Raw genomic sequence first — 23,887 nt, 5'->3', positions numbered from 1 at the left:
CTCAGCCTCCCAAAGTGTTGGGATTACAGGCGTGAGCCAGCTTTACATTTTTTGAATGTCACCTCTCTCTTAGTTTCCCCAGAATGAGTGACTTTCAGCCAGTATTTCTGCATTGACTTGATTTCTGGCTGGAGGCTCTTTTGCCTGCCGGTGTGAGCAGGATCAACACATGTGTTCCTCTTCCCTCCTCCTTGCTCCTTCTCTCTGCTGTTGTTTCTGAAGCTGCAGTCAATGAGCCTTCCTCGGGAGTTGTTCTGCAGCTTGAACAGTTAGGCAAGTCTAATCTTTTTGTTTGCAGCCACCTTGGGCAATTGGCTACTGAATATGCTGCTTCTGCTAACCTTCCCTGCTTGCTGGGAGAATTAAGTTCCCGCCTCCCCAGCTCCTCTGATACTGAGTAGCAGAGCGCACGGTGGCTAACACAACCTCATGACATAATCCCTGCCCTTTGGCAAGATCAAACATTGCTTTGCTCTTTGATACCTGCAGACCAAATGCCATAATTACCTTTTTGTCTTGATAGTAACTGGTATTAGGTTTTGACTTCTTGCTTTTTCCTCAAAGTCGAGGCTATTTGGCTGTCACGGGGCTACCCATCCTAAGCCAGTAGAATCTGAAATGAACTTTCTTTGCTTATTTGCTATCACTGCAAGTGGCAGCTCTATGAGAATGGCCTTCCCAGCTTGTAGCTGTCACCTCAGCCCTTCCCAGGGCCTTGGCTTGTCAGGAGAAGAAGGTTTATGTGTGGTATTGTATTAGGCCGTTCTTGTGTTGCTATAAATAACTGAGACTGGGTAGTTTATAAAAAGAGGTTTAATTAGCTCACTGTTCTGCAGGCTGTACATAGTGCTAACATTGCTAGGCTTCTGGGTAGGTCTCAGGGAGCTTTTACTCATGGCAGAAGGTGAAGTGGAAGCAGGCACATCACATGGCGAAATCAGGAGCAAGAGAGAGAATAGGTGGGGGCAGTGGGGGGGAGGTTTGGTGCCACACACCACTAAATGACCATATCTCATGAGAACTCACTATCACAAAGACATCACCAAGCCATAAGGGATCCGCTCCCCGACCCAAACATCTCCCACCAAACCCCACCTCCAGCATTGGGGATTACAATTCAACTTGAGATTCGGGTGGGAACAAATATCCAAACTATATCAGGTATCAATGGTCCTTTTCTTGCTGAGTTTTTCTCACTGGTTAGCAATGAAGAAGACAAAGTTAATGGCGTGTGTGTGTGTGTGTGTATGTATGCACGTGCAGAAATAAATACACCCATTCACTAGTAAACAAATAAGAATCAGAATGCAGTGTCATTTAGTTGGTGAACTTCTCATCTTTTGAGGTCCAGACCAGGGGCCACCTCCTCTATGAATCATGAACTGATGCTTAGACTTTTTGTCCTTGTCCTGCTCCTGGTGTGGGCATTGACTATAACTGTTAACATCCCTATATAGTAATATATCTCTCTACAGGCTTGTTTCTTACTCAACTGTGGACTCCTTGAGATCAGAGACTAAATCTTCAGTATCTTCATTTTCCAATTGTTTGGGAGAGAGCCTAGCACAATAGGAATTTAATAAATGTTTGTTGAATGAATGAATGAAGGGTGAGTAGATGTCTCCTGTGTGTCTGGGTAAGCCATTGTGCCAGCTTATTCTCTTAGTGGTTACAGCCAAAGCTGAATGTCATCCATCAAATGGATTCTGACTTGCAAACACTAAAAAAGCACATTATGATGAATGTCACTTGCTCAGCCAAACCCCATTACAAAAGGCCAGTGGACCGCAAATGTAACAGCCTCTAAACCCAAACTGGGCAAACAACCCTCCTGCTTGGAACCTAAACTGAACCGAGTATCTGTCATCTATTGAAATTTCCAACTGAGCTAAAGTTGTTCCCTGCCTCCGTGAACCACCCCCTCTGATGCCTCCTGGCCAAATTTTACTTGGTAAACTAGTTGCAATGGGAACCAAACCTATATTTTATTCCAGAACAAAATAAGGAGTTTAAAAATATTTCCATTCCTGCATAAACCAATGCTTCATTTCATTGGCATTCTGCCCTCCTGTGAGTCTGGTTATCTTACGGATCAAATAATGCATCATTTGACAAGTTATGACGGCCATGGAAGTGGGCAGGACTACTCCCTTGTTTTCAGAGGACGGATCTAAAACCAACTGCCCTTGTCCCTGACACCAGGTTTGGTGTCACCAGGTGAGGGTGGTTAATTCCTCATCATCTCAAATGCCCCCATCCATAGGGAGCTTCACTGTTTCCAGGGCATGTTCACAGCCACTCTCTCACTCAGTCCCAAAAATGGCCCTGTGAGCTGGGTGGCCCAGGATATTATCCCCATTTTAGAGATGACGACATGGAGACCAAGAGAGGAGGTCACACACACACTTGCCCAAGTGCTAGAGACAAGAATCAAACTTTATTTTGGGGGATTCCAGCTCGATTTCTCTTACCTCAATGACTCAACCATGCCCTCTGAGCACCCAGCCTGCTGCTCAATGGCACATGTATAATTTGGTTCCCCAAACATCTTCCCCAAGTGAATGTGTGCGCCAAGTTAAAGAAAACTGTTTAATGGAAGACCGTTTTGTCTTGTGCCAATTCCTCACTTTTCCTCCCTCCACTGCCAATGCAAGTAAAACCTTGGTTATTTAAAAGTCAGGTTTATTAAAGTGTAATTTACACAAAATAAAGTACAATTGGATGGGTTCTGAAAAAAGCATACACTCCTGGAATGATCACCAATCTAGGTAAAATATTTTCATCACTCCAAAAAGTTCCATTGGGCCCCTTTGCAGCCCTCCTTCCCTACTCACAAGCACACTGAGGTAAATGAATACCAGCTAATTAATACAGTTAATTGTAATGTCTAGTAACTAGAACTCAGTCCAAGTAATACAAGAAAGAAACCAGTCATTTAATCTACCAAACACAAAATATACCTTGCAGCATTTACTGGGGATGTTTTAAAGTCTTTCTTTACAACTTCAGGGCCTTTTTGCTTTCTGGGTTGGGTCCAACATCCATGGAATTTAAGACATCTTCATCCTTTAAGGGAGTGAAGTCACAAAAAAGGGTATTTATCTTAGAGAATTTTTTTTTCACAACCATACTCCAAGGGCCCCATCATGCATCTACTGAAACTTCCAAAGCTCTTGTAAAAGACGCCTTAGGCTGAAAAGAAATGCTACCTCTATAGTCTTATAAAGTCCACAAGACTTTGGGCACATTAGGCTTCTGAAGAGTGTTAATTTTTGCTAACTAAAATGACAAAATGATGAAATACATAGGATTTGTTTTACTCTCCCCTGTTCGTTACTTGAGCACGGTTAGAATAAGAGCAAAATGAGCTTGAAAGATCCCTCCAAATAACTGGTAGTCTACTGTGTTTGAAGTATTTTTGACCTTCACCAGGGTGCTCTAGACTAAAAAAACATTTACATGAAATGGTAGCATTAGCTGATAATTCAGCAGATAGTTTCAACAGTCCTGGTCCAAATGAAAGCACTGTAATTCAGATAACTTTATTTAAATTCAAAAACAATTCTTAAAATTGCATTTAGAGTCAAGACCTTTTTGTATTATAAAAATCACAAGACGTATTTCTAAGTAAGGCAAAAGTAGTTCTAGGTTAACAAGACCAGATTTGACTTTAGACTTTATTCTTTAAACAAATTATAGAGAATACAAAACCACACAACTACATGGAAACTGAACAACCCGCTCCTGAATGACTACTGGGTAAATAATGAAACTAAGGCAGAAATAAATAAGTTCTTTGGAACCAATGAGAACAAAGACACAACGTACCAGAATCTCTGGGACACAGCTAAAGCAGTGTTAAAAGGGAAATTTATAGCACTAAATGCCCTTATCAGAAAACAGGAAAGATCCAAAACTGATATCCCAACATCACAATTAAAAGAACTAGAGAAGCAGGAGCAAACAAATTCAAAAGCTAGCAGAAGACAAGAAATAACTAAGATCAGAGCAGAACTGAAGGAGATAGATACATGAAAAACCTTTCAAAAAAATCAGTGAATCCAAGAGCTATTTTTTTGAAAAGATTAACCAAATAGATAGACCACTAGCCAGACTAATAAAGAAGAAGAGAGAGAAAAATCAAAAACACACAATAAAAATGATAAAGGGGTTATCACCACTGATCCTGCAGAAATACAAACTACCACCAGAGAATACTATAAACACCTCTATGCAAATAAACTAGAAAACCTAGAAGAAACGGATAAATTCCTGGACACATACACCCTCCCAAGACTAAACCAGGAAGAAGTCAAATCCCTTAATAGACCAGTAACAAGTTCTGAAATTCAGGCAGTAATTTATAGCCTACCAACCAAAAAAAGTCCAGGACCAGATGGATTCACAGCTGAATTCTACCAGAGGTACAAAGAGGAGCTGGTACCATTCCTTCTGAAACTATTCCAAAGAGTAGAAAAAGAGGGACTCTTCCCTAACTCATTTTATGAGGCCAGCATCATCCTGATACCAAAACCTGGCAGAGACACAACAGAAAAAGACAATTTCAAGCCAATATTCCTGATGAACATTGACGTGAAAATCCTCAATAAAGTACTGGCAAACTGAATCCAACAGCACATCAAAAAGCTTATCCACCACGACCAAGTCGGCTTCATCCCTGGGATGCAAGGCTGGTTCAACATACACAAATCAATAAACGTAATCCATCACATAAACAGAACCAATGACAAAAACCACATGATTATCTCAATAGATGCAGAAAAGGCCTTTGATAAAATTCAACACTCCTTCATGCTGAAAACACTTAATAAGCTAGATATTGATGGAATATATCCCAAAATAATAAGAGCTATTTATGACAAACCCACAACCAATATCATACTGAATGGGCAAAAGCTGGAAGCATTCCCTTTAGAAACCAGCACAAGACAAGGATGCCCTCTCTCACCACTCCTACTCAACATAGTATTGGAAGTTCTGGCCAGGGCAATGAGGTAAGAGAAAGAAATAAAGCATATTCAAGTAGGGAGAGAGGAAGTCAAATTGTCTCTGTTTGCAGATGACATTATTGTATATTTAGAAAACCCCATCATCTCAGCTCAAAAACTCCTTAAGCTGATAAGCAACTTCAGCAAAGTCCCAGGATACAAAATCAATGTGCAAAAATCACAAGCATTCCTATACACCAATAATAGACAAACAGCCAAATTATGAGTGAACTCCCATTCAGAATTGCTACAAAGAGAATACCTAGGAATACAACTTACAAGGTGTGTGAATGACCTCTTTTGGGAGAACTACAAACCACTGCCCAAGGAAATAAGAGAGGACACAAACAAATGGAAAAAAATTCCATGCTCATGGATAGGAAGCGTCAATATTGTTAAAATGGCCATACTGCCCAAAGTAATTTATAGATTCCATGCTATTCCCATCAAGCTACCATTGCCTTTCTTCACAGAATTAGAAAAAACTACTTTAACTTTCATATGGAACCAAAAAAGAGCCCACATAGCCAAGACAATCCTAAGCAAAAAGAACAAAGCTGGAGGCATCACGCTACCCGACTTCAAACTATACTACAAGGCTACAGTAACCATAACAGCATGGTACTGGGACCAAAACCGATATATAGACCAATGGAACAGAACAGAGGCCTCAGAAACAACACCGCACATCTACAACCAACTGATCTTCAACAAACCTGACAAAAACAAGCAATGGGGAAAGGCTTCCCTACTTAATAAATGGTGCTGGGAAAACTGGCTAGCTATGTGGAGAAAACAGAAACTGGACCCTTTCCTTACACCCTTATACAAAAATTAACTCAAGATTGGTTAAAGACTTAAACGTAAAACCCAAAACCATAAAAACCCTAGAAGAAAACCTAGGCAATACCATGCAGGATATAGGCGTGGGGAAAGACTTCATGACTAAAACACCAAAAGCAATTGCAAACAAAGCCAAAATTGACAAACGGGATCTAATTAAACTAAAGAGCTTCTGCACAGCAAAAGAAACTATTATCAGAGTGAACAGGCAACCTACAGAATGGAAGAAAATTTTTGCAATCTACTCATCTGACAAAGGGCTAATATCCAGAATCTACAAAGAACTCAAACAAATTTACAAGAAAAAACAACCCCATCAAAAAGTGGGTGAAGGATATGAACAGACACTTCTCAAAAGAAGACATTTATGTGGCCAAAAAACATGAAAAAAAGCTCATCATCTCTGGTCATTAGAGAAATGCAAATCAAAACCGCAATGAGATACCGTCTCATGCCAGTTAAAATGGCAATCATTAAAAAGTCAGGAAACAACAGATGCTGGAGAGGATGTGGAGAAATAGGAATGCGTTTACACTGTTGGTGGGAGTGTACATTAGTCCATTCATTGTGGAAGACAATGTGGCGATTCCTCAAGTATCTAGAACCAGAAATACCATTTGACCCAGCAGTCCCATTACTGGGTGTATAACAAAAGGATTATAAATCATTCTACTATAAAGACACACACACACATATGTTTATTGCAGTACTGTTCACAATAGCAAAGACAGAACCAACCCAAATGCCCATCAGTGATAGACTGGGTAAAGAAAACGTGGCATGTATACACCATGAAATACTATGCAACCATAAAAAAGATGAGTTCTTGTCCTTTGCAGGGACATGGATGAAGCTGGAAACCTTTATCCTAAGCAAACTAACACAGGAACAGAGAAGCAAACACCGCATGTTCTCACTCATAAGTGGGAGTTGAACAATGAGAACACATGGACACAGGGAGGGGAACATCACACACTGGGGCCTGTTGGGGGGTTGGGGGAAGCAGAGGAAGAGCATTAGGACAAATACCTAATGCTTGTGTGGTTTAAAATCTAGATGACGGGTTGATGGGTGCAGCAAACCACCATGGCATATGTATACCTATGTAACAAACCTGCATGTTCTGTACAAGTATCCCAGAACTCAAAGTATAATAATAAAAAAAGAAATTATAGAGAATAGAGAAAAATAGGTTATTTACAGAAAATTATACTTACATGTGTACTCAGAAGCATAAATTTGGTGACAGAAAAGACTTTATTATATACTGGCATCCCAGAAGCGGTTCTGAAAGAGCTTAGTTTTATTTTCTTGAATTTTAAGAATGCCTAAGATCCTTCTTCATTTTCAATATTGGGAGGCAGGTAGTATTTACTTTAAATGTCCCATATTGCCTGGGCATGGTGGCTTATGCCTGTAATCCGAACACTTTGGGAGGTCAAGGAGGACGGATCACCTGAGGTCAGGAGTTCAAGACCAGCCTGACCAATATGGCGAAACACTGTCTCTACTAAAAATACAAAATTAGTCGGGCATGGTGGCACATGCCTGTAGTCCCAGCTCCTCAGGAGGCTGAGGCAGGAGAATCGCTTGAACCTGGGAGGCAGAGGTTTCAGTGAGCCGAGATCGCGCCAAAGCGCTCCAGACTGGGTGACAGAGCGAGACTCTGTTTCAAAAAAAAAAGTCCCATATTAGCAATGTTATACTCTACAAGGGGTACGTCTGCAGACATACCGAGTGTCACTATAGAAGAGTGTGGAGTGGCTTTTGTGAAGAAGTTCAGGTACATCAGTGCAAAAGTTAGCTGAACTAGTTCATTCATCATCTCTATGGCAACAGCTTCCTTCTCTTTATCAACATTACTTATTTGTGACAATTTAATGTTTCCATTTGCAAGTTCTCCAGTTGCAGAAAATTTCGCTCCATCTTTTGCACAGGAAATTACAACAACATCTCCAATATGATTGAGGTCTCGGCATATGCATGCAAATTCACCAGCAGGCATCTTTACTACACAGCTGTACTCTTGTTTTGGAATTCCAAGTTGTTCAACATCCAAATCCATTAGCTTCATTTTATAATCTGAAACTTTCTCCTGATTTAGTGCTTCAAATACTAGTGCTAAGTTGTCTGCATTATCTTCAGCTCCTAACGTCATGACATCTTCATTGCCAGCACAGTTTAGTATTTTGAACATACTGGTTAGGTTCATGCCTATGGCCAGGTTGTAGTCGCAGCAGCACGTGTTGAAGCCCTTGGAGCAGTGGGTGAGCTGCCCCGAGGAGATGCACAATGAGTCTATGCTGTGCACATTCAGTTGCTTGGGCTAATGTCCTGGCAGGCCTCACTGATGAGGTCCTCGAGGGCCTCCAACACATTCTTCAGGATGGAGCCCTGGACCAGGCGTACCTCGAACATGGTGGAGTCACAATGACACAGCTACAGGAAGGTGCGAAGGAAGAAGGTCTAGCCAGTTTTGGCTTTATGAAGCTCAGAGCAAGTGGGCAAACGCAGTGGGAAGAGGCTGAGACCTCAAAAGATGATGACAAGTCCACTATGCCTGCAACTGTTTAATCAAGTCTTGGTTTTTTAATGAAGAGCTGGTGCGGATTCAGGAGCACGAGTGGTGGAATTCACAGACTGCTATCCTCAGAGTACCTTCCTGGCAGAAACCCAGGAGCCATGCTGGGATCCACACCCACTCCACCTCCTGCCCTTGCAGTTTCTGCTGGCATCACTGGAGACAGTGGAGACTTGTTCGTTACTCTGGCAGGGATTGGACATGCCTCCAGTGGGCTGTCGCTCCAGAAAGCAGAGAGCAAAGGAAGCCTCTGGCTTCCTCTGGCTAGGCTGTCACCAGCCCCTGAGTGGATGCATCATGCCCAGGGATTGGCAGTGAGTCATTGAAGCCCCAGGCTGGTGGTAGCCAAGTTCCTTGAAGCCTTTACCTTGCGTATTGCTGAGTGGCACTATTGTAGGCAGGAGAGGAGGGCCAGAGAGGCATAAAGGCTGTCTGCCCCCAAGCTTCTTCCTGGGAGGCCTGCAGGTACCTAAAGTGTCAGAAAAGCCATTAGTGCTTCCTCCCCAGGTGTCCACAAGTGTCCCAAGTGGTCTGAGAGATGATCTTAGGAGTCACTTGGAGGACTATTGGGTTTTAAATGTAATAGTCATGCATTTTAATGTCTCTTCTATTTATGGCAAGTCATATGGGTTTTCAATCAGTGGTCATAATGGTTTTTTAAAAATAATGTTAAAAAAGTGAATCTGTTTAAAGAAAATTGTTAAGGGAAGCAGCATAGCATAGTAGTTAAGAGAATGAACTCTGAAGATGGATGCATGGTCAGATTCCCAGCACCACACTTACCAGCTATGGGACAGTGGGTAAGTACTTCACTGTGCTGCGGTTTCCTTATCTTTAAGGAATAACAGTAGTACCCACTTCATGAGTTAGTTCATGTAAGCAGTTACAACATGTCCCAGCTCACACTAAGCATCACATAGGTAACTGTTAAATAAAATGCAGTGAATCAAGGTGGTAGGGGAGTATAGGGCAAACGTAATGAGGATGGGTCTAGGACAAGAGAAGATTGTAGGAACGTTTGTCTTCTGCAATTCTTGCTCTGACAGTTGGGGCCCCAGGGCCCAGGGAGCAGAAGGGCTGTATCCAAAGTCATAAACTGACATAGCATGGCAAGGCAGAATGAAATCCCTGCTCACTTGACTCACTGTCAACTACAGGGCTGCAGAGGTGGCCCCTTCTATGGAGAAAGCAATTTGTCCCATGGGCCACTCAAAATGGCAAACATAGTCTTCAATAGTGGTGACACAGACATTACCTCAGGCAGCCTTGCCATCGCTGACCCCTCAGATGGATGCAGTTTCCCATAGCTCCTACTTGCTGATGAGATGGCCATGGCCATAAAGCAGTCTTCCAGAGTCTGTCCCAAGTAGATCTCAGGCCTCCATATGCCAGGGCCAGGCCATAGACGTCATGGCCGGAACCTCAGGACCCACCAGAGAGCTGGCCCAGGGAAGCCTCTGAAGAAATGTTTGATGACTCAACAAATGAATGAATGAATGAAAAAACATCCCCATTACATGGATCAGCTGATCAGCTAAGCAGAGGGTAGGTATGTGCCCAAGGGCCCTTTTGGTGCAGTGTGTGTTGTTCTTGCTGTGGGTGAGGCTGTTGAGGTATGTGTCTACAGAAGGTGCTAGCATAGTGCTGGGTGTGTCACACACGAGGCCACGCCCTACACTTGTGCAAGTTTTCTGTGACCTCTGGGATCTGAAAGATCAGTATTTCCTAGAGTTGAGCAACAGTGAGGTTAGGGGAGTTTGAAGGAGGGAATGGAGGTGTGACATTTCTGGGGCCCAGGACCCAGGGCAGTAAGAAAGATGGTGTTTATGAAGGCACTTAGCTGCAAGGGTGAGGTCCTATAGGCAGGTTTAGGGCTTAATGACTATAATCACTTTGGCATGAGCAGCTGACATGGGCATCTTGCTATACAGTTTACCTAAAGCACTGCCACTCCAGTTTCATCACTGGCTCCTCAGAACTGCATGAGAGCAGAGCAGTTATTGCAGTTTCTATTTAAAAACAAAGCCTGCTAAATGGCAAAGCTGGATAGAATCAGCTCCTCTGAGCCCATGTCCAGTATGATCTCAAGCCAGGCTGCCTTCTGATTGTGTATATCCCAGTAACCAGTCCTGGCCATGACATGGTGCTTAGCACATGATTATCATCCCCTACCTCCAGGATTGTTTGCTGATGAGTCAGTGACCAAATGAATAGTGCAAAGGAGAGACAAGAGACCTGGGGTGAGGGCAAAGGGTGTCAGGTCGGGGCTGAAAAGCGCAGGAGGAAGAAAGGGCTGGAAGGACTTCTCTGAAGATGAGCTGCTTCTTTCATGACTATGTTGGCCAGGCCAGATTTCGGCTCAAGCCTCTCCTTACTTTTAATTTATCAGAAAATTTGTCATTGGTTCCCTAAATATTGAGAATAAATCCAGAGTTCTAACCATGGGCCACAAGGTGCCATTGAGCTGGCTGCCCACTGTCTTCTCTCTTCCACTCTGTAGCCCCTGGAATGTCACTTCATTGGCCGCCTTTTGCCATTTCTAAAACATTCCAGCACACTTAGGCCTCAGGGCTTTTGCACTTGCTGTTCCCTCTGCCGGATATGCCTTTCCCCCACTGTCTACCTCAAATGTACCTCCTCAGAGAGGCCCTCTCTGCCACATTGCCCCCTTGGCCTGCCTTGTTTTTCTCCATAACACTGATCACTCCTTGGCATTTTATTGTATATGCATTTCTATCTATCTACTGGAAATGAAGCATCACAAGGCCAGAGATCTTTGCCTGCTTTGTTCATTGCTGTATGCCCAGTGCCTAGCACAATGACTCGCATTTATTAGGTACATTAGGCATATTAGATACAAATTAAATGTATTTGAATGAGTTAATGGGGTTTGAAGCTTTTACCTCTCTGAAGCTTCTAGGTGTGCTACTTTCACAGGAAGAGCAATCCTGGCCTAGGATGCTAGTGCCTACAAAGTGGCAGAGCTTGTACTTTATTAGATTCACTATATCCTTAGAAAAGAGGAGGCATGTTGGATAAGATGCAGCCCCAGCCCCCCAGCCTCTGCCAAAACCAACGTGTCCCAATCTGAAGCAGATTCTAGTTGAGCTGGATGGTGGACTGGTAGACCAGCATCTCTCTGGCCAGAACAGACATGGATGGCGGGACTGGGAAAGGTCGGGAATGAGAATGGCTGAGATCAGGACATCAGGGGTCAAAGATCAAGACAGGGATCTGGGGCTGGGGCTAGGGCTTGGAAGAGCCAATGGGTCCTTGGTGGGCATTTAGGGGAGCTGGGTAGTTGATACAGTTTTGCTGTGTCCCTACCCAAATTTCATGTTGAATTGTAGCTCCCATAATCCCCATGTATCATGGGAGGGACCCAGTGGGAGATAATTGAATCATGGAGGCAGTGTCACCCATCCTGTTCTCGTGGTAGTGAATAAGTCTCACAAAATCTGATGATTTTATAAGGGGAAACCCCTTTCACCTGGCTCTCATTCTCTCTTGCCTGCTGCCATGTATGTGAGGCATGGCCTTCTGCCATGATTGTGAGGCCTCCCCAGCCACGTGGAACTGTGAGTCCATTAAACTTCTTTTTCTTTAAAAATTACCCATCTCAGGTATGTTTTTATCAGCAGCATGAAAACGGACTAATAGAGTAGCCAATGTGTCTGAAATGATAATATGGGCCCAGTTCAGGTGGCTTCTTGTAAGCTATTGATACTTAGGACTTCTCTGCTGGCCCTACCTGGGCATGAAAGGTCCATTTCTTGGCAGGATAAACGACAACAATATTGTAATATGTAAAGATCCTACATATCTGTTATCTCATAACAACCATGTGTAGTATGTTTATTCATTTAGCCAACAAATATGTATTGATCCCGTGTAAGAACCAGGCACTGTAGATGTTGCCTCAGTCACTGTCTTAGTCCATTTGTGTTGCTATGGATTCAGGTATACCTGAGCCTGGATGATTTATAAAGAAAAGAGGTTCATTTGGCTGACAGTTCTGCAGGCTGTACAAGAAGCATGGAGCTGGCATCGGTTGATGGCTTCTGGTGAGGGTCTCAGGTTGTCTCCACTCACTGCAGAAGGGGAAGGGGAACTGGTGTGTGCAGAGGTCATGTGGTGAGACAGGAAGCAAGGGAGATGAGGGAGGTGCCAGGCTTTTTGTAACAATCAGTTCTCCTGGGAACTAACAGAGAACTCATTACCTCAAGGGGGCACCAAGCCATTCATGAGGGATCCATCCCCATGACCAAAACACCTCCCATTAGGCCCCACCTTCAACACTGGAGATCAAATTTCAACATGACGTTTGGGGGACAAACATCCAAACTATAGCAGTCACATATAGGAAATCTCTACATTTATAGGGGTAACTAACACTCCTGCAACAAAATAGATGATGGTTTACTAAAATACATCAGTTGCTTTATCATCATTGCTAAGAATAGTGGTTATTACACGGTAGATGCTCAATTAATATTTTTGAATTGCTGGATTAATATGTAGGTTAATGACCACCCATTTACTGAACAAGGAAGTAGCCCAGAAAAATCATATTTGGAAATCTGGCCCAGGGTGGTTTTACTCTTGAGACCAAATGGTTCTCTCTGATTCTAGGGACTTTGAAGCTTTACAGACTTGGTATTAATACATTTCTAAACTAAAAATGCCAAAAAATATTGTGGGGAAGTGGTTAAAAGCTGCCAGCTTTTCATTTTTCCAAGTAAGGAGACGGAGAAAGATATTACCAACAATTGTTATTTCATAAAAGGGCATTTAAAGACTTCAATTGTGTGAAGGGTGATCCTAGAATTTTAAATCATTGGATACATATTGGTTCTATGAAAAAGTTACTACATTGCTCTAATTTTTTTCCCATTTCACTGAGGATTGGGGTAAACGTCACTGATCCACAGTGAAGAGACAGGTCTGGGCTCAGATGGGCATTTGGGAGCCTCTGGCCTGGAGGAACCAGTCACTCAAATTCTTTCCTCTCTCTTTGTCTCTGTTTTTAGTCCTCTTCTCTTTCTTCTTCTCTTTCTTCTTCCTTTCTCACCTCTTACATACAGACACACTTAGACACACTGAGGCACATTTCAAAGCTCCAAAGAGAAGCAGACCATGTATCAGAGTTAGACCTCCGGTGGGGAAGAAAGACAACCTCTCCTGTTCTGGGCACTGCTTTCCCAACTCTAAAAAAAAAAGGAGAAGGAGGTGGGGGTGAAGGGCAGGAGAATCTTCCCTACCTTCCCATCAGCCTTCTTTATTATATCTGTTCAAAGTGAAAAAAAATGGTTTGAAACTCTCAGTGTTAGTTTATGACTCCTATTAATCACATGTAATAATCCTCCCAATTATTAAATTATGGAGACATGTGTTTCCTCAGCCAAACAGACTAATTATTTACTGAAATGAATTAACATATAGAAAAGCCTCAGTTCTGTGGAGGCTGAAACTTTGCATAATGAGTTTATCAGCCTTAAAAGCAGCCCAGACGAATTTTTTTTTTTTTTTTTTTTTTTGGTGAAGTAAATACACTGATTATAGTGAAGCTTATCCGTGCTGGCATCTTGCCATTTGCTATTTCTTTAATAAACACCTGTTGAGTTGTGTATCTGTTTTCACTTTCATTTATCAAGGCTCCCCTTTGCAATTAACAGCTGTGGTAGAGGTGGGGTGGGGGTGGGAAAGACATGTTCTTACCAGCCTCCCCCTCCAGTTCCCCAAAGTTGCTCATTTGGGGCTCTCTGTATTTTAATAGGCTTGCCAATCAGCTGACTGCAGCAGCAGCAGCAGCAGCAGCAGCAGTGATGCACAGATCTGGTCTGCATTGGCAATATACTTGTCATTCGGACATGTATCTCCAGGACACCAGCCTTAGCAGGAAGGGGAGCCAATCAAGGGGAAACAATTATGCAAATTTAAAATGTAAACTCTCTGGAGCCCCTGCCACAACCTGGTAAGAGGATAAAGGTCTGCTTTCCATTCCTTTCTCTAGTGACAGCAAGCTCTCTTCCCACATATCTTCCAGGGAGATTCCTAAGTCATTTAAGCATCTGCAAAATGGCCCCATGGACACGTGGTTTGGAATGAGGATTTATGGGTCATTATATCTAAAAAACTCTTATTTTTCACAGTACTCATGAAGCCACTCAGTCTCCTATATTTTTTTATCTAGTGATTTAGGGACTGTGTCAAATATTCACCAAAGGACATTCAGATCATTCATTCATTCAACAAGCATTTAGTAATGTATATTTCAAAATTACTGAGAGTAGATTTTAAATGTTCACACTCCTCCCAAAATGATAAGTATGTGAGGTGATGGACATGTTAATTAGTTTGATTTAATCATTCCATATTGTGTACATATATCAAAACATCAGGTTGTATCCCATATATATATACAATTACTTGTCAATTAAAAATAAAATTTGAAAAAAAAATACAGGCATGTATTCAAGGGTGCAATACTGGGAGCTCCTGGAGCTTATAGTTTGGTTACTTTATTTATTCCTTAAAAAATAGATATCAAACATCTACTAGGAGTGAGGTACTGAGGTAGGGTGGAGAACAAGACAGATGAGGTTTCTGCTGTCATGGAGCTTGCCCTTGGTGATGGGTGGGTGCAGGAGCATGGCATGAGGCTGCTGATGTGGTTCTCAGTAAGAACCATGACTCCTGGCAGTCACAGCCTAGCTCTTGAATGTGGTGTGGACCTAGTGACTTGCTTCTGAGAAACAGAATACGGCAAAAGTGATGGGACATCACTTCTGATTGGGCTACAAAAGACTGCCTTTTATCTCAACAGCATTCTCTGTCTCTTGCCCTCTCACTTGCTCTGATGAAGCTTGCTGCCCTGTTGTGAGATGCTCGATGGAGAGGCCTACGTGGCAAGGAACTGAGGGTGGCCTCTGACCAATAGCTCATGAGAAACTGAGGCCTCACTCCATTGTCCACAGGGGTGAGCTAGGAAGCAGATCTTTCTAGTGGAGGCTTGAGGGCACTTGTAGCCCCAGCCAAAACCTTGATTGCAGCCTGTGAGGCTCAAAGCCATAGGCTCTAGCTAGCCATTCCTGGATTCCTGGCCCACAGAAACTGTGAGATAGTAAATGTTTTTAATGTTAAGTTATTAAGTTTTGGGGCAATTTCTGGCTTAGTCAGTTCTGAGTGCTAAAACAAAATACCATTGACTAGGTGGCTTAAGAACAAACATTTATCTCACATGGTTCTGGAGGCTGGGAACTCTGAGATTAGGGTGCTGGCAGATCCAGTGTCTGGTGAGGGCCCTGTTCCTGGCTTATAGATAGCCACCTTCTTACTGTGTCCTCACATGAGTGAAAGACACAGCTTTAGTGTCTTCTTTTTTTTTTTTTTTTTAAGATGGAGTCTCGCTCCATCGCCCAGGCTAGAGTGCAGTGTGATGATCTCATCTCACTGCAGCCTCTGCCTCCTGGGTTCAAGCAATCCTCCCACCTCAGCCTCCCGAGTGGCTGGGATTACCAATGTGTGCCACCACACGTGGCTAATTTTTTTGTATTTTTAGTAGAGATGGGGTTTCTCCATGTTGGCCAGGTTGGGTCTCTAACTCCTGACCTCATGTGATCCTCCTGCTTTGGCCTCCCAAAGTGCTGGGATGACAGGCATGAGCCGCTGAGCCCGGCCATCTTTCTCTTCTTATAAGGATATTACTCCTATCACGTGGGCTCTTCCCTTATGACCTCATCTAAATTGAATCACTCCCAAGAGCCCCACCTCCTATTGGGAATTAGGGCTTCAATATATGAATTTTGGGAAGACACAAATAAATAAGCAGCCCATAACAATTTGTTTTGTAGTAATAGATAATAACATGGTGGCTGGAGGTGGGGAGTGAGATTATAAATTAATAGGTAAAAACGAAGGTATGAGCTGGTGAAAAGGCAGTGCTGAACATGAATGAAGGGTGATAGACATACTGAAGAGTGACAGGGTGGCTGCTGAGAATTTGAGTCTCAGGGCAGGACAGACCCTAAAGGTCCTTTGTCCAATACCCTAGATGAAGCCAGTGTGCTCTGCGGATGCCTTCCAACGGGCATCCAGCCTTGGGTCAAATACCCCAAGTGAGGGGGAAATTCATATCTTTGTTACTCTGTCCCATCTTTGGATGTAAAAAATACTTGCTGCTGGGCTGGAATTTGCATCCCTATGGTTTTGTCTCCCTGGTGCTGGTCTTTCTCTTTGAGGCCATTCCTCCTGTCTGGTCTTTTGAGCTCCTATACCCTAAACAGTTGTCCAGCCTTTCTGGGTTGGCCCTCTAATTCCCTGACCCAGCTCTCCTTTCTTTCCCAGACTGGCTTTGATCTTTTGTTACTGCTTTTGGCCTTTCTGACTTGACTGCCTTTCACACTCCCCTTCCTCTACCCACTGGGTCTCTTCCCACAGTCTCTGCTTGTTCCTGTGGTCTTGGGGTCCCTGTAGCTTTAGTTAGGGATTCTGCAACTTTGGTCAATGGCCCCTCACAGCATCATGCCAGTCCCCTCCCTCACATGGCAAACCCTTCTTTTTCACAGAAAATGGTCACAACGTGCCAACTGAGCATTTTCCTCTCCTGCTAAACGTGCCCACCTCTTTGGCACTTCACCTCCTCCTCCTCCCCAGTGACTTCCCTCCTCCCCTCCCTTCTCTGCCAGCCTCAATTATCACTTCTGCAGAGGACTTCCTTGGGGGTGGCCCTCTCTAGTCAGCTACCTGCTAGACATTGTCCTGTGAGATCCTTACAGCCCCTGGAGCTCAGTGTGCCTTCCTTCCTGTCCTCTGACAAATATCCACTGATGCTGACACTGGGCCTGTGCCCCTTTTAATAATCGTCCCCTTTCCTCCCCTGCCTGATGGGCCAGAGCCTCCTGTGTCTCCTGGTATCCTATGCTCTAAACTCAGGGACATCCTAGTCTTTTTCTCTTTCCTCAAACATCCATGACTAAATCTGTCATCTGGTTTGCCTTTTTTTTTTTTTTTTTCCTTCTCAGGGCCTCTTTCATCTTCCCCTTCCTTCTGCCACCCCTGAGGACCAGGTCTTTATCAGTTCACCCCAGACGATAATAATCCCCATCCCCCAAATAATTTATTACAGGAGACAGGGCTGGAAACTGGAAGTATAGAGACAGGCAAAGCAGATCTGGCATCTGTCCTCGTGGAGCTTGCAGTGAGTTTGTTCATGCATGCATACATTCACATATTCATTCATTCATTCAAATAGTTATTAAACACCTTCCATGTTACTTCGTCTAGTTGTCTCAGACTCCTGATAGTTGGAAGTAACTTTCTAACTTAGTTGTGATGAGGGGGGCAGTTTCCAGTAAATAGCTTGACAATTGCTTTGATAATTAGCAGTAACTGAGAAGGACTGCCTGGAATGTCAAGGATATTTTCTTTTTCCACCCCATAAAAACCATGAATCTGAGAATTTCTGGGCTGCTGGTCTTATCTACAGGTGTGGCTGATTACCAGATGCCCTGCAGTGACATCTCAGGAAAGGCCAGGACTGGGAAGGCCAACCCCCAGAGCCTGCCTCTATATTCTTGAGACATTGTGGTAGTTCTCCCATCCTAGCCCATCTTCTTCCCATCACCTGCAGTAGATCCACTTCAAGCACCTGCGTCATCCTAGGTAACCTGGCTGTTGGAGATGAGGGTCCTGGCTGCCAAGAAAGGAACTAAGACAAGCAGGCAGTGCCAGACAGACAGTGTCCAGACAGCTTCTTGCAGGCTCTCAGGGAAGTAGTTCAGGCCAGAGGTGGGAGGAGGCAGTGAGGAATGATGTGGTACAACTGCAGGCTGTAGGGTGAGTGTGTGCATGCTAAGTAGGCTGAGTTAGTGAGCGTGATACCAGGGTTAAGAAGATGCAGATTTGGGCCGGGCGCAGTGGCTCACACCTGTAATCCCAGCACTTTGGGAGGCCGAGATGGGCAGATCACCTGAGGTCAGGAGTTCGAGGCCAGCCTAGCCAACATGGTGAAACACAGTCTCTACTAAAAATACAAAAATTAGCTGGGCATGGTGGCGCACACCTGTAGTCCCAGTTACTCAAGAGGCTGAGGGAGGAGAATCACTTGAACCCAGGAGGCGGAGATTGCAGTGAGCTGAGATCGTGCCACTGCACTACAGCCTGAGTGACAGAGCAAGACTTCGTTTCAAAAAATAAAAATAAAAATAAAGAATATGCTGACTTGGGGGAATCCCAGAGTCTCTATCACTATCTCCTTTGTGTCCTTGGGCTAATTAATTAATTTCTCTGAGTGACATTTGTTTCTTCATCTTAAATGGGATTATTGATACCAGCCTCAGAAGGCTGCTGGAGTTTACAGGAGATAATGTGAGGAATTGCCTGGCATGGGTGGTCAATAAATGGTAGCTGCTTATTATTAGTATGGTTAGGCTGGTTTTGAGGGTAGGGTCGGGCAGGAAGAACCAGAAAACTGGGGAGGAGCCAGAGTCCTCAGAGGGCATTTAAATTCAGGCTGGGGAAGCCAAGTTCCTTCCACAAATGCGCAGAGCAGGTACACGGATGGAAGCGGGGCAAAGCTCAGGTCAGAAGCGGGTGGGAGGTCAGAGAGGTGGGAGAGTCCCTGGGCAGTTGCCATGATTTTTTCCAGGATTCTCAGCAGGTGCCTTGGTTAGCTGTTTCCTGGAGAAGTTGGACAGAGCGGGCAGGAACTGTCACTAGGGCATCAAAATTACTCTTCCCCTGGCTTGGGCCAGAATTGTTTCCAGAACAAAGCAGAAGCTCCAAATAACTGTCAAGTGGCTGCTGGATTAGACTGCAGGGCTTGGGGGCAGGGAGCCAGGCAAGCCCATCTAGACCTGGCCCACAAGGTGGGAGGGGATCCCTCCAGGGTGATGCCCCTCTGGGCCCACCTGGAAGCCCTGCACCTCCTCTCCTCCTGGCCAGACTCTTCCAGGTCATGCTCATCTCACCTGTTTCAAGGATGCTTATCTGACAACTCTAGTCCTTAAGGATGAATCCTCTCCCAGACTGCCCACAGCAGTTTCTCTCTGTTTCTACAGTACCAGGCTAGCTGCTTTATACACATTGCAGCATTTATTTGTCAAGGCAGCCATGCGAGGTAGATGTTACACCCATTTTACAGAGAGGAAAAGTGAGGCTCACACAGATTAAATAACTTTGCCAGCCTCCTGCAACTGGAAAATCTCAGGGCCGGGATTTAAAAACAGGTCTGCCTGGTTCTAAAACCCTAAACTTCAAGAGACCAAGATGTTCCACTTACTATGGCTGAGTAACAGATTACTCCAAAATTTAGGATAAGACGATTTATCAAGCTTATAGATTCTATGGGTCATAAATGCAGACAAGGCACAGCAGGGATGACTTGTTGCTGCTCCATGATGTCTAGAGCCTCAGCCAGAAGACCTGAAGGCTAGAGGCTACACCCATCTGAAGGCCCGCCCACTACCATATCTGGTGACTAAGGCTGGCTTGAGTCTGGGGGCCTCAGTTCCTCTCCACATAGGTCTCTCTAAAAGTCTCCCTGTATGGACTAGTTTGAGCTTCTTCACAGCATGATGGCACTGCCTCTGCCAACCCACAAGTGAGAGTCCTTCCAAAAAGAACCAGGTGGAAAGCACCATCTTTTAACATATAGCCTCAGAAGATGTACAGCATCAGTTTTGCTACATTCTACTTGTCAAGGTAGTCACAAAGGCCCATCCAGACACTAAAGAAGGGGAAATAGACTCCCCTTTTTGATAGAGGAGTAGCAAGGTTTTGAAAGATGTGTGATCAGAACTATTATGTGGCTGATTACTTTTGGAAAACTCAATCTGCTGCATGAAGGAACCTGAAGAAACATATCCATTAGATGGTGAGCTCATGAGGACTGACCTTGTCCTAGACTTCTTGGTAACTCTCATAGGCCCAGCACATTAAGACACACATAGTATTTGTTGAATTAAATGAATAAATACAGACCGTCCAAGTCAGGTTGTTTTGTGGATTTTATTATTATTCTTCCAATTTTGCATTTACTGCTTTCTCTTTTACCATTAAGCTGAAATGCTCCATCTAATGTAGAGGTTCTTTTGCTTCGAGGTTTGTTTCTTCCATCAGAGATCTAGCAGGATACCATTTTATTATGGGCATCTGCTTCATGTTTTGCAGGAGTCTGTAGGAACGCTCTTGAAAGTCTCAAAGACATGCCTTCAAACTTCTATCAGAGCCTTCCATTCTTAGGACAACATTACCCTTCTGCCTTGCCCAGCCATGCTCAAAGCATGTTTCCCTCCCCCACTTGGAATTTCCATGGACTCAGCATGGAGATGACAGGGGATCCTGCAACTATAGCCTAGGGGCTTGTTGTGGAATAAGTATAGGCTTCAGTCATAAAGGGAGAATATGGGTAAGACCTGGATAGTGATCCTTTGCTAATATATGTATTTTTTGTCTGTCTTTCCTTTTTTCTTATTTTTTGTAACTTTTCCCCTCCCTCTCTTTCTCCAAAATGCAATTCTGGCTTTGTTTGTAGCTCAGTACTCCCCAAACTGATCTCCAATTCTGGGAAAAATCACAGCCCTGCCTTCATCTTACTGCTCAGCGTGCTGCTGCTGAGAGTTGTTGCAGAAGGAACTCTGATCCGGCAGCTTAGCTGGATGGGTAGAGCCAGACGGGGAGTGGGAGGAGGGAGAACATAGGGAAGAACAGCCAATGGATGCTGGGCTTCATACCTAGATGATGGGATGATCTGTGCAGCAAACCACCAGGACACACGTTTACCTATGTAACAAACCTGCACATCCTGCACATGTACCCCTGAACTTAAAATAAAAGTTGAAGATTAAAAATTTAAAAAAAAAAACCTTTGGTCATACTTCCAGAACATTCTCTCTCTCTCTCTCTCTCCCTCTTTGTGTGTGTGTGTGTGTATGAGTTTGTATATATACACATACACAGGTACAAAATATTTTTAACAAAATAAATATGGTTTATACTTTACAAATGGGTAGCTGGCTTCCTGTGCCTCCCCTGATTTAACTATGAGCACATATTTTCATCAATAAACATTCCTCTTTGGCAGTGATATGAAGAGTGATTGTCCATTTTATGGGTGTAGCATGATTTTACTAATCCCTATTTTAGGACGTTTAGATTTTCTTATTTTCTATTAGAGTCAATAGCATGATGAACATTCCGTCAGCTAAATCTCTTTATCTCTTTTTTTCCTCAGTATGTATTTCTAAAATCATAATACATTTAGTTAAAGGATATATATACACAACGTGCATATATATGTATGTATATATATTAAAGGACTTTTTTTTCTTTGAGGCAGGGTCTCACTCTTATGCAGGCTGGAGTGCAGTGGTGGGGTCTCAGCTCACTGCATCCTCTGCCTCCCGGACTCAAGTGATCCTCTCGCCTCAGCCTCCTGAGTAGCTGGGACTACAAGCACGTACCATCAAGCCTGACTAAGTTTTGCATGTTTTGTAGGGACAGGGTTTCATCATGTTTCCCAGGCTGGTCTCCAACTCCTGAGCTCAAGTGATCCACCCACCTTGGCCTCCCAAAATGCTGAGATCACAGGCATGAGCCACTGTGCCCAGCCTAAAGAACATTTCTGAAAAAGCTTAAAAACTGTCTCCCCCAAAATTTGTGATTTATGTAATAGCAGCAGTGCTTGGGGGATGCTAATAAACCATCATTAACATGTGACAAACACCTGTAAAGGTTTTACAGACATCATCTCAATCTCTCCACTGACCCTAAGAGAGGACATCATTATTTCCATTTCATAGATGGGAAAACTGAGGACCAGATGGACAAAGTAACTTCCTCAAGGTCATGCAGCCAGGAAATGGCAGATATGCGATTCAAGCCCAGCTCAGACTGACTGCAAAAACCCTCCTCTCCTTTACCTACCCAGCCTCTCACTTGCACATTCATAAAAACTGGTATCTTAAAAAGTACCTGATTTTTTTCACTACCAAACTAAGTGTTCTTACTCTTTTTTTGGCTGCAGTTTCCACAGACTGAAGAGGCTCTAAATGACTATGAACAGTTTTTGATTAATTAGATTTTTGTTGCCAAAGAATTAATTTGATCCCCCACCCCCTCCCTCTCACTCAAAAAGCACACAATAAAATGATTTTAGCAGCGGGGATAATTACAGAAAATGTGGTATTAACTCAAATGGAATACAAATATTTTAGATTTTTTATTGTGCTCCAAGACCACTGGAGTGGAAAGAAAAGAGTGAAATATGCCTCAGCAGACATAAGGAGAGAGCAGACACCAAGCTGAGAACCCTACGGTCACTCTCTGTGTTTGCACTTTTGATGATCTCAAAGAGAAGCAATCTTGTGATTTGAGCCTGGATCATAGCAGCAGCTGAAGCCCATTGGAATCACTGGGTAGACTCAGAAGGAAAGTCTAACCTGGCAAAGACACAGGTGAAGGCAAGGCCCTCCTCTTCTGGCGCCTTCCTTGCCTGGCTGCTGTCCTTTCTCTCTGATGTGCCCTTAACCTCAGCCCCATCTGTGTTTAAACTTCAAGGACTGCAGGAGACCCTTGATGAAGCGTTGGTGGCTCTGCAGGGCAAGCCATACTCACACCAGTAGTCCAGGTTATAGACCTGTAGAGGCTGGAGGACTCCATCAGTTAGTTCTCCTTGACATGGACCTGTCTTGTACTTCCTTTACTTTTTTTTCTTTAGAGTCAGAGTCTTGCTCTGTCACCCAGGCTGGAGTGTAGTGGTGCAATCGTGACTCACTGCAGCCTTAAACTTGTGGATTCCAGCTATCCCCCTGCATCAGCCTCCCAAGAAGCTGAGACTACATTACCCCTGGCTAATTTATTATTTTATTTTTTTAAGATATGGGGTCTTGCTGTGTTGCCCAGGCTGGTCTCAAACTCCTTACCTCAAGAAATTCTCCAACTGGCAGTCTTTTTGCATCAGGGCTCTTTGCTCCTCAAACCCACTAAGACTTTTTCTGCCTTAGTCCTCTTTGCATTTGAGTTCTCCATACCTGAGAGCCTACTCTTTGCCTAGATCTTTGCATTTGTACCTACTTCTCTTTACTGTCATGTGAACTCAAAAGTACCTTCCTCAGTTTTCCCTGACCACCCTATCTAAAGCGGGACTCCCCTGCCCCAGCAAGTAACCCAATGCCTTTACTTATATCATCTTTATATCACTTACCACTACCAGAAATTTTTTTTGTTTACATGTTGTTTACTTGCTTAGTACTTCCTCTCCCAAATGTAAATGCTAGGGGTTTTATTTGCTTTTCTATTTCTGATTCTCAAGGCTTAAGCCAGGCCCTGGCTTAAGGGATGCAATGCATTTATTGAATAAGCCAATGAGAACAATATTGCCAACTTTATAGTTTTCCTCAGAGGCAGCCTTGAATATTGCAGACACACCATGAGGATCCTCAGCCTATACTTT

General features: G+C 43.7%; 1 long non-coding RNA gene and 1 pseudogene across 1 annotated transcript in view; one reads left to right on the top strand and one right to left on the bottom strand.

Moving 5' to 3' along the window:
* Window positions 1-23,887, top strand: part of LOC129007511 (uncharacterized) — a 71,212-nt gene that overhangs the window by 25,287 nt on the left and 22,038 nt on the right. The gene's annotated exons all lie outside the window — the stretch shown is intronic.
* Window positions 7,181-8,270, bottom strand: LOC129007510 (proliferating cell nuclear antigen-like; annotated as a pseudogene).

Source organism: Pongo pygmaeus, chromosome 9 (genome assembly GCF_028885625.2).
Source record: "Pongo pygmaeus isolate AG05252 chromosome 9, NHGRI_mPonPyg2-v2.0_pri, whole genome shotgun sequence".
In the NCBI taxonomy this organism is placed as follows: Eukaryota; Metazoa; Chordata; class Mammalia; order Primates; family Hominidae; genus Pongo; species Pongo pygmaeus.
Note: the sequence above shows the minus strand (reverse complement) of the source record. Positions and strands in the feature narration are given on the sequence as shown.